This window comes from Rattus rattus, chromosome 10 (genome assembly GCF_011064425.1).
Source record: "Rattus rattus isolate New Zealand chromosome 10, Rrattus_CSIRO_v1, whole genome shotgun sequence".
Classification (NCBI taxonomy): Eukaryota; Metazoa; Chordata; class Mammalia; order Rodentia; family Muridae; genus Rattus; species Rattus rattus.
In genome coordinates, this window is record NC_046163.1 from 87,401,385 (window position 1) to 87,414,056 (window position 12,672).

Genomic DNA, 12,672 nt, shown 5'->3' on the forward strand with positions numbered 1-12,672 from the left:
AATAACCATTATTTTAAAGCCTTATGAAGGCATAATGTCTAAAGTGGATCAGAGCAAAGCTTGGTTATAACAAAAACTATCTAATACTGGCAGGTGTTATGCAAAACAGCCAGTGAATCCAGGCAATGTAAAAGAAGCAAGTTTTTGTCAAATGCTTTCTCAGAATCTATTGAGATGATCACTTGGGTTTTTTCTGGAGTTTGTTTATATAGTGGATTATATTGATGGATTAAAATATATTGAACCATCCCTGCATCACTGAGGTGAAGCATACTTGATAATGATGAATGATCATTCTGATGTGTTCTTTGATTCTGTTTGCAAGAATTTTATTGAGTATTTTTTTTATCAATTTCATAATGCAAATTATTCTGAAGTTCTCTTTCTTTGTGGGGACTTTGTACGATTTAGCTATAAGCATAATTGTGGCTTTGTAGAATGAATTGTGTTCAAACATAGGGTTCCTTCTGTTTCAATTTTGTGGAATAGTTTGAAGAGTATTATTATTAGGTCTTCTTTGAAGGTCTGATAAGATTCCACAATAAAGCTATCTGGTCCTACACTTTTTTTGGTTGGGAGACTTTTAATAACTGCTTCTTTTTCTTTAGGGATCATAGGACTGTTTAGATGGTTTATTTGATCCTGATTTAACTTTGGTACCAGGTATTTGCCCAGAAAACTCTCCATTTCATTCAGATTTTCAACTTTTGTTGTATATAGGCTTTTGTAGTAGGATCTTAAGACCTTTTGAATTTGCTTAGTTTTTGTTGTTATGTCTCCCTTTTCATTTCTGATTTTGTTAATTTGGACCCTCGGTACCCTCTGGTTAGTCTGGCTAATGGTTTATCTAGCTTGTTGATTTTCTGAAAGAATCAGGTCCTGGCTTTATTATTTCTCACTATAGTTCTTTTTGTTTCAACTTAGTTAATTTTAGTCCAGAGTTTGATTATTTCCTGCTGTCTATTCCTTTTGAGTATATTTCCTTCCTTCTGCTCTAAAGTGTTCAGGTATGCTCTCAAGCTGCTATAGTGTGTTCTTTTCAGGTTTTTTTTTTTGAGGGACTCAGAACTAGCTATTAGTTTTCCACTTAGCACTACTTTCAGTCTGTCACCAAAAAATTGGTGGGTTGTGCCTTAATTTTCACTAAATTCTACATCTGATAGATGGCTAATATCTGACATATCCCAAGACTCAAGAAGTTAGACTCCAGAGAATCAAATAATCCTTTTAAAATGGGGTACAAAGCTAAACAAAAAATTCTCAACTAAGGAACATTGAATGACTATGAAACACATAAAGGGATGTTCAATATCCTTAGTCATCAGGGAAATGCAAATCAAAACAACCCTGATATTCCCCCTTACACTAGTCAGAATGGCTAATATAAAAAATTCAGGTGACAACAGATGCTGGAGAGGATGTGGAGAAAAAGGGAAACTCCTCCAATGTTGGTGGGATTGCACACTGGTGTAACCACTTAGGAAATCAGTCTGACAATTCCACAGAAAATTGGACATAGTACTAACTGAGGACCCAGCTATACCACTCCTGGGCATATACCCAAATGATATTCCAACATATAACAAGGACACAGGCTCCACTAGGTTCCTAGCTTATTTATAATCACCAGAAGCTAGAAAGAACCGATTTGTGCTTCAACAGAATGATGAATACAGAAAATGTGGTACATTTACACAATGGAGTACTACTCAGCTAATAAAAACAACGACTTTATGAAATTCATAGGCAAAATAGATGGAACTAGTAAATATGCTCCTGAGTGAGGTAAGCCAGTCACAAAAGAACACATATGTTATGTACTCACTGATAAGTGTATATTAGTCCAAAGCTTTTACTACCCAAGATACAATTTACAGACTACACGAAGTTCAAGAAGAAAAAATACCAAAGTGGGGATGCTTCAGTACTTCTTAGAAGGAGGAACAAACTACTCACAGGAGGATATATGGGGAAATACATGAAGCAGATATTGAAGGAAAGGCCATCCATAGGATCCATGGTAAGGTGCATCCTTATTACATGCAGTCACCAAACTCAGGCACTATTGGGGATGCCAAGAGGTGCATGCTTATAGTATCCTGATAAAGCTGTCTCCTGAGAAGCTCTCCCAAATCCTGACAAATACCTAGGTGGATGGATGCTTGTAGCCAACCACTGGACTTCAAACAAGGTCCCCAGTGGAGGAGTTAGAGAAAGGACTGGGGTAGCTGAGAGGGTTTCCAACCCAACAGAAAGAACAATATCAACAAACCATACACTGCCCCTCCCACAGAGCTCCCAGGGACTAAACCACCAACCAAAGATTGCACATGGAATGAACCTGATGCATATATAGCAAAGGATTGCATTATCTGTCATCAATGGAAGGAGAGGCCCTTGGTCCTATGAAGGTTTGATGCCCCAATGTAGGGGAATGCCAGGGCAGGCAACTAGGAAGGAGGTGATAGGTGGGTGGGTGAGCATGATCATGGAGGCAGGGGTCTGGGGATGGAGTAGAGGGGTTTCCAGAGGGGAAACTGGGAAGTGTGATGCTATTTTAAATGTACATAAAGAAAGTATCCAATAAAAATGAAGGGAAAAAGGAAACAAGTATATTGAAAGTTCTGAAGTATTTGTTATAATCACCAGGCCCCATTTCCTTGTGTCAGCATTTACGTAAGAAGCCAGCCTTTGATTTTTCTCAGAATACTTCATTATAGAAAATTTAGTAATTTGAATGAATGCCTGAGAGAAATTTTGAAGTCTGCACTTCATTTATAGTCATGTATGTACAATGATTCTGTAAAAAGTAAGAACTAGGCACAGAATAGCCAGAAAACATAAAATTTGCCCCATCTTAGAATCTCCATTTTTGTCATAAAACAACAGGATCAAAAGTAACCTGAGGTGGAAAAGGTTTACTTCCTCTTCTGACTCTCAAGTCATACTGACTGACATCAGAGCAGGAACAGAAGTACAACCTACAAGCCACAAAATAGTGAAGAATGCTGCTTACTGGTTTACTCTCTGTATCTTGCACAGTCTCCAATTTCAAACACAAATTAATATTGGCCTGAGTTCTCCCACATCAAACAAGAAAATGCCTCTCAAATTTGTCAACAGGACAACTCTGGTTGGAGTTTCTGGATTGGGAATGCCTCTTCTTGAAAGACTATAGCTTGTATTAATTTAACTTGAAACCCTTGAGCCCATAAAGGTACTATGTGAATAGAAAAGAAAACAAAAGAAAACAAACAAAACAAAAACCAACAAAATAAAAAGAAATTGAACAAGAAACTGAACGTGTGGTTTGGTTGTTAGGAGTGTTGAACAGGGATTCAGTCTTGTGTTCAAACACCTACAGTAAATATCTTCAACAAAATTATAGGAGAAAGCTTCCATAAACTAAAGAAAGAGATGCCTATGAACATATAAGCAGCACCCAGAAATCCAAACTGATTGGACCAGAAAAAAATATAACTCCCATCACCAAATCCACAAAACAAAGAAAAATATTAAAAGCAGTAAGGGAAAAAAGTCAAGTAATATATAAAGGCAGACCTATCAGAATTACACCAGACTTCTCAACAGAGAAAGTTAGATGATAGTATGTAGACATTTTATAGACAATAAGAGAATGTGAATGCCAGCCTAAGCTACTACATCCAGCAAAACTCAAAATTACCATAGAAGGAGAAACCGAAATATTCTATGACAAAACCAAATTTAAACAACATTTTTCTACAAATTCAGATGTACAAAGGATAAAAGAGAAAATTCCAGCACATGGAGGGAAACTACACCTCAAAAAAGCAAGAAAATAATGTTCTTGCAACAAATCCTAAATAAGAGAGTCACAAACATAATTCTATCTCTAACAACAAACATAACCAGAAATAATCACTATTTCTTACTATGTCTAAATGTTAATGGACTCAATTCTCCCATAAAGAGACATAGACTAACAGACTGGATATGGAAAGAGGACCCGGTATTTAGCTCCATACAGGAAACATATCTCAGTAACAAAGACAGCAACTACCATAGAATAAAAGGAAGGTAAACAGTTTTCCATGCAAATGGTCCAAAGGACCAAGCTGGAGTAGTCATTCTAATATCTAATAAAATCTCTATCAACCAAAAGTTATCAAAAAGATAAATAAGGACACTTCAAATTCATCAAAGGAAAAATACACCAAGATGAACTCACAATCCTGAATATTTATGCTTCAAATGCAAGGGAATCTACATTCATAAAAGATACCTTACTAAAGCTCAATGCACATATTGCAACTCACAAAATAATAGTGAGATTCAAATAACCTTATTAAAAAAGCTAACAAAAATTCTCAGCGGAGGAATACCACATTGCTGAGAAGTACCTAAAAAATGTTCAACATTCTTAGTCATTAGGGAAATGAAAATCAAAACAACCATGACATTCTACCTCACAACAGTCAGGTATGTCTCAAAATGTCTAAGATCAAAAACTCAAGTGACAGCAGACGCTGGCAAAGATGTGGAGAAATCAGAACACTGCTCTATTGTTGTTGGGATTGCAAGCTTGTACTACCACTGTGTCTAGAGAATACTCAGAAAATTGGATATAGTTCTACCGAGGACCCAACTATAAAAATATACCCAAAAGATGCTCCAAAACATAATAAGAACACATGTTCCACTATGATCATAGCAGCCTTATTATAATAGCCAGAAGCTGGAAAGAACCCAGATGCCCTTCAACAGGAATGGATACAGAAAATGTTATACATCTACACAATGGAGTACTATTCAGCTATCAAAAAAATGACTCATGAAATTCATAGGCAAATGAATGGAACTAGAAAATATAATGCTGACGGTGTTAAACCAATCACACACACACACACACACACACACACACACAAACAAAAACAAAAACAAAAAAAAACATGGTATGCACTCACTTATAAGTGGATATTAGCCCAAAAGCTTGGTATACCCAAGATACAATCTATAGCCTATATGAAGCTCAAGAAGAAGGACCACCAAAGTGCAGATTCTTCAGTCTTCCTTTAAAGGGGGAATAAAAATATTCATAGGAGTAGATATGGAGGCAAGTTTGGGGCAGAGACTGAAGGAATGACCATTTAGAACCTGCCCTACCTGGGGATCCAGCCCATATACATACAGCCACTAAACCTAGACAATACTGCTGATGCCTAGAAGTGCATGCTGACAGGAGTCTCTCTCCTGAGAGGTTCAACAACAGCATGGCAAATCTACAAGTGAATGTTAGCAGCAAGCCATTGAACTGAGAACAGGGTCCCCATTTGACTATTTTGAGAAAGGTTTGAAGTAGCTAAAGGGTCCTATAACCCCATAAAAACAACAATACCAACCAACCGCAGCTCCCAGGGATTAAGCCACTACCCAAACTGTACACAGGGACAGACTCATGGCTCCAGTTGCATATCTTGCAGAGGATAGCCTTGTTGGGTGACAATGGGAGGAGAATCCCTTGGTCCTGCCAAGGCAGGACCCTCCCCTCCAGTGTAGGGTAATTCCAGGGTGGGAATAGGGAACACCATCATAGAAGTAGGAGTTGGTGGGATAGAATAGGTGGGTTATGGACAGGAAACTGGGAAAGGGAATAACATTTAAAATGTAAATGAAAAAATATCCAATAAAAAATAAAAATAAAAAGTTAAAAAAGAAGTTAGACTCCAGAAAATCAAATAGGACTATTGAAAATGGGGTACAGAACTACCAAATAATTCTCAACTAAGGAATATGGAATGGTTGAGAAGCACATGTTGGCTGAGAAGAAATGTTCAACATCCTTAGGCATTGGAGAAATGCAAATCAAAAAGTCAGAATGGCTAAGATCAAAACTCAGGTGACCACAGATGCTGGAGAGGATGTGGAAAAATGGAAACATTCCTGAATTGTTGGTGGGATTGAAAGCTGGTAAAACCTCTCTGGAAATCAGTCTAGCAGTTCCTCAAAAGATTGGACCTGAGTTTGCAGCTATACGACTCCTGGGCATACAACCAAAAGATGCTCCAATGTATAACTAGGACTCATGCTCCACTGTGTTCATAGCAGCCTTATTTATAATAGGCAGAAACTGAAATGAACCCAGATGTTCTTCAAATGAGGAATGGATACAGAAAATATGGTACATTTATACAATGTAATACTACTCATCTATTATAACAATGACTACATGAAATTTTAAAGCAAGTGGATGGAACTAGAAATCATCGTCATGAGTGAGATGATCCAGTCACAGAAGAACTCAAATAGTATGTACTCATGGATAAGTGGAAAATAGACCAAAAGCTTGGAATACTTAAGAAAAAAATCACAAACCATATGAAACCCAAGAAGAAAGAAGACCAAATTATGGATGTTTCATGCCTTCTTAGAAGGGAGAACAAAATACTCATGGGAGGAAATACAGGAAAAAGAGTGGAACAGAGATTGAAGAATAGGTCATATATAGACTGCCCCACCTGGGGATCCATCTCACATGCTGCCACCAAACTCAATCTCTATTGCTGATTCCAGGAAGTGCTTGCTGACAGAAGCCCGATATCTGTATCTCTTGAGAGGGTCTGCCAGAGCCCTACTGATAGATGAGGATGGTTGCAGCTAACCATTGGACTGAACAAGGGAACTGCAATAGAGGAATTAAAGGAAAGACTGAAAGAGTTGGAGGGGTATGCAACACCGTAGGAAGAACGACAATATCAAACAACCAAATCCCACCAGAGTTTTCAGGGACTAAACGACCAATGAGTACACATAGGAGGAACTAATACTCCAGCAGCATATGTAGCAGAGGATGGCATTGTACAGCATCAACAGGAGGAAAAACCCTTGGTCCTGTGAAGGCTTTTATTCCTGATGTAATGTAATGCCAGGATGTTGAGTTTGGATTGAGTAGATGGGAATGGGAGCATCCAGATAGAAGTAGTGGGAGGAGTGGTTGTGGGAGAGGGGGAAAATAGGATAACATTTGAAATGTAAATATGTAAGACATCCAAGGAAATTAAAAGTAAAAAAATAAGTAGATGAAATTTAAAAAACAAAATAAACTACATCTGTCAACTAATTGTCATTTATAATTTATTTTGAGAAAATAATGGGCTGATAAATAAATAAATATATAATTGTGATATATAGGGTATGATAAACATTATTTATGACTTATATAAATTACTATGTTATGCTTTAGTCAAATAAATCTGTAGCAGCTATAATCATTAGGTAAATCTTAATATTTATATTTCAATGCTCAATATAGAAGATAGAGAATACTGAAGCTCGATATTTTAGGTGGATTGATATGAAGCAGGATCTAGGAGCTTGCCATGGAATTGAGTCTTTTCTTAAAATAGCCACTGTAGGGAGGAATCAGAGGACTGATATGAGTAGACACACATTTCCCTAAGCTCATTGCCTCAAGCAGGAAAATGAAATAAAGGTCCAAGATTGTCACTGGACAAATCTGCCAGGAAAAATTTACACTTAAAATATTTTAAACATTAGTTTTAGATAGAAACAAATTATTTCTTAAACGGTATTACTCACTGTTGTAAACTTCCTAACAGTTTTTTGCTTAAGTGTGGAATTGTTTAAAATTTGTCATTAATTTCAAGTTGTTCTGTATTCTCAAGGCAAATGTGGTGAACTACAGTGTGTTTTATGATCTTTCCATATAAATTTCCTATTTTATATATTCTTTATTTATTAAAATCTATATGATATCTATTACAGGAATTTAATGATTGCTATGACTGTCCATAAAAAATGAATCCTGTGAAATTTGACTTGTAAGACACCAACATTCTTCATTCTAAATAAAAGTCAAAATCTATGGTTTGAGCCTTAAATGATTTTAAATAACCAAAGTTTCACAAGAGCAGAAATTTAATAAATTATTTCTGAAAACTAAGCATTTGGTCTTTGAAAATATATCCTCAGTATTTTATGTGTAATAGGTGTTCAGCTTTCCAAAGAATAGTTTTTGCTGGGCAGCAGGTGGTGTGTGTCCTGTAAATGATCATCAATAACATCAAATTCTGTATGCATTTTCAGTTCCGTTGTTACAGCTGCTATTGAATTAAACACAATTTCTTATCACCATACTGATACATGATGAAAGAGATGTTCAAAGCCTTTGTACTTGAAAACTCTATGGTGCAATCTTAAGTTAGGTGGGCTGTACTCATTCACAAACTTACAACCTGATAAATATTGTTTCACTGTTGATATTACCAATAGTCTCATACATGGAAACAGCCAATTCAGCTTCACAAATACTGCATGAATCTCTGAGAATGTCATTATCATCTTGTAACTTTGAACCTAAGGGGATATATTCACACCCATTATGCTGTAAAATACTGAACAGTGCTTCCTATCAAACACAGTGTTGTTCATAAATAGAGTTAAACAGTGAAATAGAATCTAATTATTTGTTTATATAAATTCCCAAGAGAATCTTAAAATTAAGAATAAGGTTTACAATAAACATTATGTTCACTATCTAAAAGAAAATACTATTAAGAACTTAGAGTATTATTATTTTTCTTACACAGGCTAAATGAGGGAGTAGATCATGAAAAAGCAATTTAGGACAAAAGGAAATATTACAAACAGTTTCTAAAATGAGCTGTGTTTGGGAAGAATGCTGTGTTGATGCATTTACCATCTGAAGTCTGCATCAGTATCTGCTGGAGGGAATACATGTTCTACTCAAGAAGAAATTAGCACAGACATTTAGAAGCATGTGAGCATAACATGGTAATATAGAGACATAAAAGACCATTTGCATCTATACCAAAATAATTCCTGTATTTTAAGCAGGCATAAACTTTCCAATCTCCTCAAAACCAAGTATTTACTTTGTTTCTGAATTTCATTCAATACACAGTTCCTCACATTTAAAAAAAAAGCACAGTATAGTCAGCAATCTACCTAATATATTAGCACACCTCGGGCGGAAGTAGCCAGGACAATGCATCTCTCCTTCCATCTAAACATAAGAACTCATCCACATATTGTTTTTCAGGCTCAAAATAATATCTCTTTTGCTGACGAGCTTGTGTTCTAATGGAAAGTAGCCAGTTAGTATTTTATTTCCATAACTTTGAATGTGTTTGTTACTTCTCACAATCATGGAACTTAAGATATAAATTTAAAACTGATATATTAAGTATAAAATATATTAAAATAAATTTTAAAGTTTTTTCATACGGAAAGTAATTTATAATTTTTAATTTATTCTTCTTGTACAATACATTCAAGGCCCAGCTTCCCTTCACTCTACTCCTCCCAGAGATACCCTCATATCCTTTCCCCCATATTTACTATTCAACCATTTCCCTTCAGAAAAGAGCAGGTTTTCCATGAATATCAACAGAACATAACATTTAAAAATGCATTAAGACCAGACACATATCCTCCTATCAAGAATAAACAAGGCAATGCCTCAGAAGGAAAGAAATTTCAAAGGAACATAAAAGAGACAGAATCACCTCCACTCTCACTGTTAGGAGTCTCACAAAACTGCAAGCAATATAACAACAGCATGTATACAGAAGACGGAGTGCAGGCACATGCAGGCCCCATGACTGCTTCTTCAGTCTCTGTGGTCCATGGGGTTCTCTTAGAGTTTTCTACCCATCTGTCTCCTAAGATAGTTCCTCCTTTTCCATGGGGTACCCTGAGCTCTAACTGTTTGTCTGTGGGCCTCTGCATATTTTCTTATCAGCAGCTAGAGGAAGCTTCTCTGATGATTATGGGGCTAAGCAGCATTCTATGAGTATTTAGGAATATTATTAGGAATAGTATCTTTTAATTATCTATCTAACTACGTATTATTTTTTCTAGGCAATTGTGTTTGATTTTACCCTAGGTTTCTGAGACATCGAAGCTTCAATTCCTGGCTATCCAAGAAGTGTCTGGCATTGGTTTATTGGTTGGCATTACCAACTCCATATCCAACACGAGGCTAATATACAAAATATATAAAGAACTCTAAAAATACTAGAGATTAACAACCCACATAATTCAAGTAACAATGGGGTCTAGATCTAAATAGAAAAATTTCAATAAAGGAATGGATGAGAAACAAGTGAGAAATTGTTAACATATTTATCCATCAGGGATATCCAACCCAAAACGTCTTTGAGATTCCATTACACAACTCTCAGCATGGCTGAAATCAGTAACACAAGTGACAATTTATACTGGCAAAAATGTGGAACAAGGAGAAAATTCTTCCTTTTCTAGTTGGCATGCAAACTTGTAGAACCTCAAGGAAATATATATGGTGGTTCTTCGGGAAATGGGAAATCAATCTACTCCAAGACCAAGCTATACCACTTTTGACATATACATGAAATATGCTCCATCCTGCCACATGGAAATTTGCTCAACTCATAATGGCTTTATTCATAATAGAAACTAGAAATGACCTAGACTTCCAAAAAATGAAGAATGGAATTATAATATACTGTCCTGTTAGAAAAACAAATGGATAAAACTAGAAAAATAATTCTGAGAGAGCAACCCAGACCCAGAAAGAAAACATGATACATACTCATGTATAAGTGGACATTAGCTATAAAGTATAGGATAATCAGAGTAAAATTTAAAGCCCAGAGAGCCTATCCAATAAGAAAAGTTTTACTGGGACACATGCAAATAAATCTAAGATATTTTGGGTGAACTGTGGAAAGTAGGGATAGGTACAGTATTCCTATGTCGGGAGGAAAAGAAAATTGAAGAAAGAATAGGGAAAGGTGACTGGACTAAGAGGACATTTAGAAGTCCTATGTTGAAATCCAGTGCAATACAAACGTTCTGAAGACGGTCATGATGGTCCTAGCTTTTAGTAATGGAAGATATGGTCATTTTCTGTAACAATACAAGGCTCCTAGTGGTGTGATGGGATCCCAATAAAGGATAAAACCTCCGATCCATAACATACTAGAATTCAAGATATACTGGGGTGTGATTGTAGCTATGAGCTTGTGGGCGTGGCCAACCAATGATTTGTCTAACTTGAGACCCAAGCCATGACAGAAATGATACTTTATAAATCTGCTGTATGACAGTGAGTAATAGTAGGCCTAAAAATTGTGATAAGGATTTAGGAAAAAAAAAAGAAGAAATAAAGAAAACAAACCCAAACACATTATCCAGTCAGGGATTTTAAAATTAACTGTGCAGACCAGAACCATAACATAAAACACTGGTGTTTATTTTAGAGATAGACACATCCTCTAAACATGTACAGAGTAAATTATGTATACTCAGTTTGTATAATACGATGAGTTGTTTCAGAGATTCTCAATAAGTAAACTGTCTTTCAAAATGTCTAGGGACTTACGCAAAGACTCTAGTAGGAGTTAGGGGCAACAATGCTCTTGTTCTCTTTCCTCAGGAGAATGCAAATCTTTGGCTTTAGTTGGTCTGTTATTTGTAAGCACCTGGTTAATAATAGGAAACAGTAAGAATTTCAAACAGAAGAAACCTTCCTTTCCATTCTTCATTCTTCCCCTGGAGAAAAGTCAAACATACCATCAATATGGGCTGACTCATGGCTTAGTTCTACCAAAACCTCTACCAAGAGGAGTTGAAATATTTCCTTGCAGGCATTAGTTCAACTTTTATGAACCCAAAAGCCCACTCAGTCTATAATCTTCTAAAACAACCAAAGGCATACATACACCAATACACATAGAACCAAACCAGAAAACACATGTTCACTTTCAAATTTTAGTGTTTCCATTGGTGTCTTTTCCATGAAAATATCAGTATACTTTAATAATTGTTTTAAAGTAACTGTTTAATGTCTGCAAAAAATTACACTAGCTTACTATCTTAAACCAAATAGTCAGTCATAAAATGTACTACACACAAGTAACATTTACGTAAGTGACTGCACACAAGTCACCAAGCAGTTTCTATTTGTGTACATAGCAACCCACACAAACACACACCATCACCACCACCACAAACAATAACAACAACAACAACAACAACAACAACAAAAACAACAATAACAACAGCTATAGAAAAAGGAGTGATGAATTTGAAAAAAAAAGTTTTGACACTGGACAGATTTGGAAAAGGTAAAAAATGAAGAAATATATGATTCTACTCTCAAAAAGTGGGAAAAAAGCTGTATCTCTGGTTTATACACTATAATTGTCTTTTTATTTCAAAATTTCTTAGTTTATTTTTTATTGAATAGTTTATGGATTTACATTTCAAATGTTACCCCCTTTCCCTGTTCCCTCCCATTCCCCTCCCTCTGCTTCTATAAGGATGCTCTCTGTCCCACACACCTACTCTCACCTCAACACCCTGGCATTTCCTTACACTGGGGAAAGGAACATTCACAGGACAAAGGGCTTCTCCTCCTATTGCTTCCAGATATCGCCATCCTCTACTATATAAGTGGCTGGAGCCATGGGTCCCCTCCCCTGTAGTCATTGGTTGGTAGTTTAGTCCCTGGGAGCTGTGGGGGGTCTGGTTGGTTGATATTGTTGCTTTCATATGGAGTTGCAAACACCTTCAGCTTCTTTAGTTCTTTCTCTAACTCTTCCATTGGGGTCCCTGTGCTCAGTCTATTGGTTAGCTGCAAACATCCTCATCTGCATCAGTAAGGCT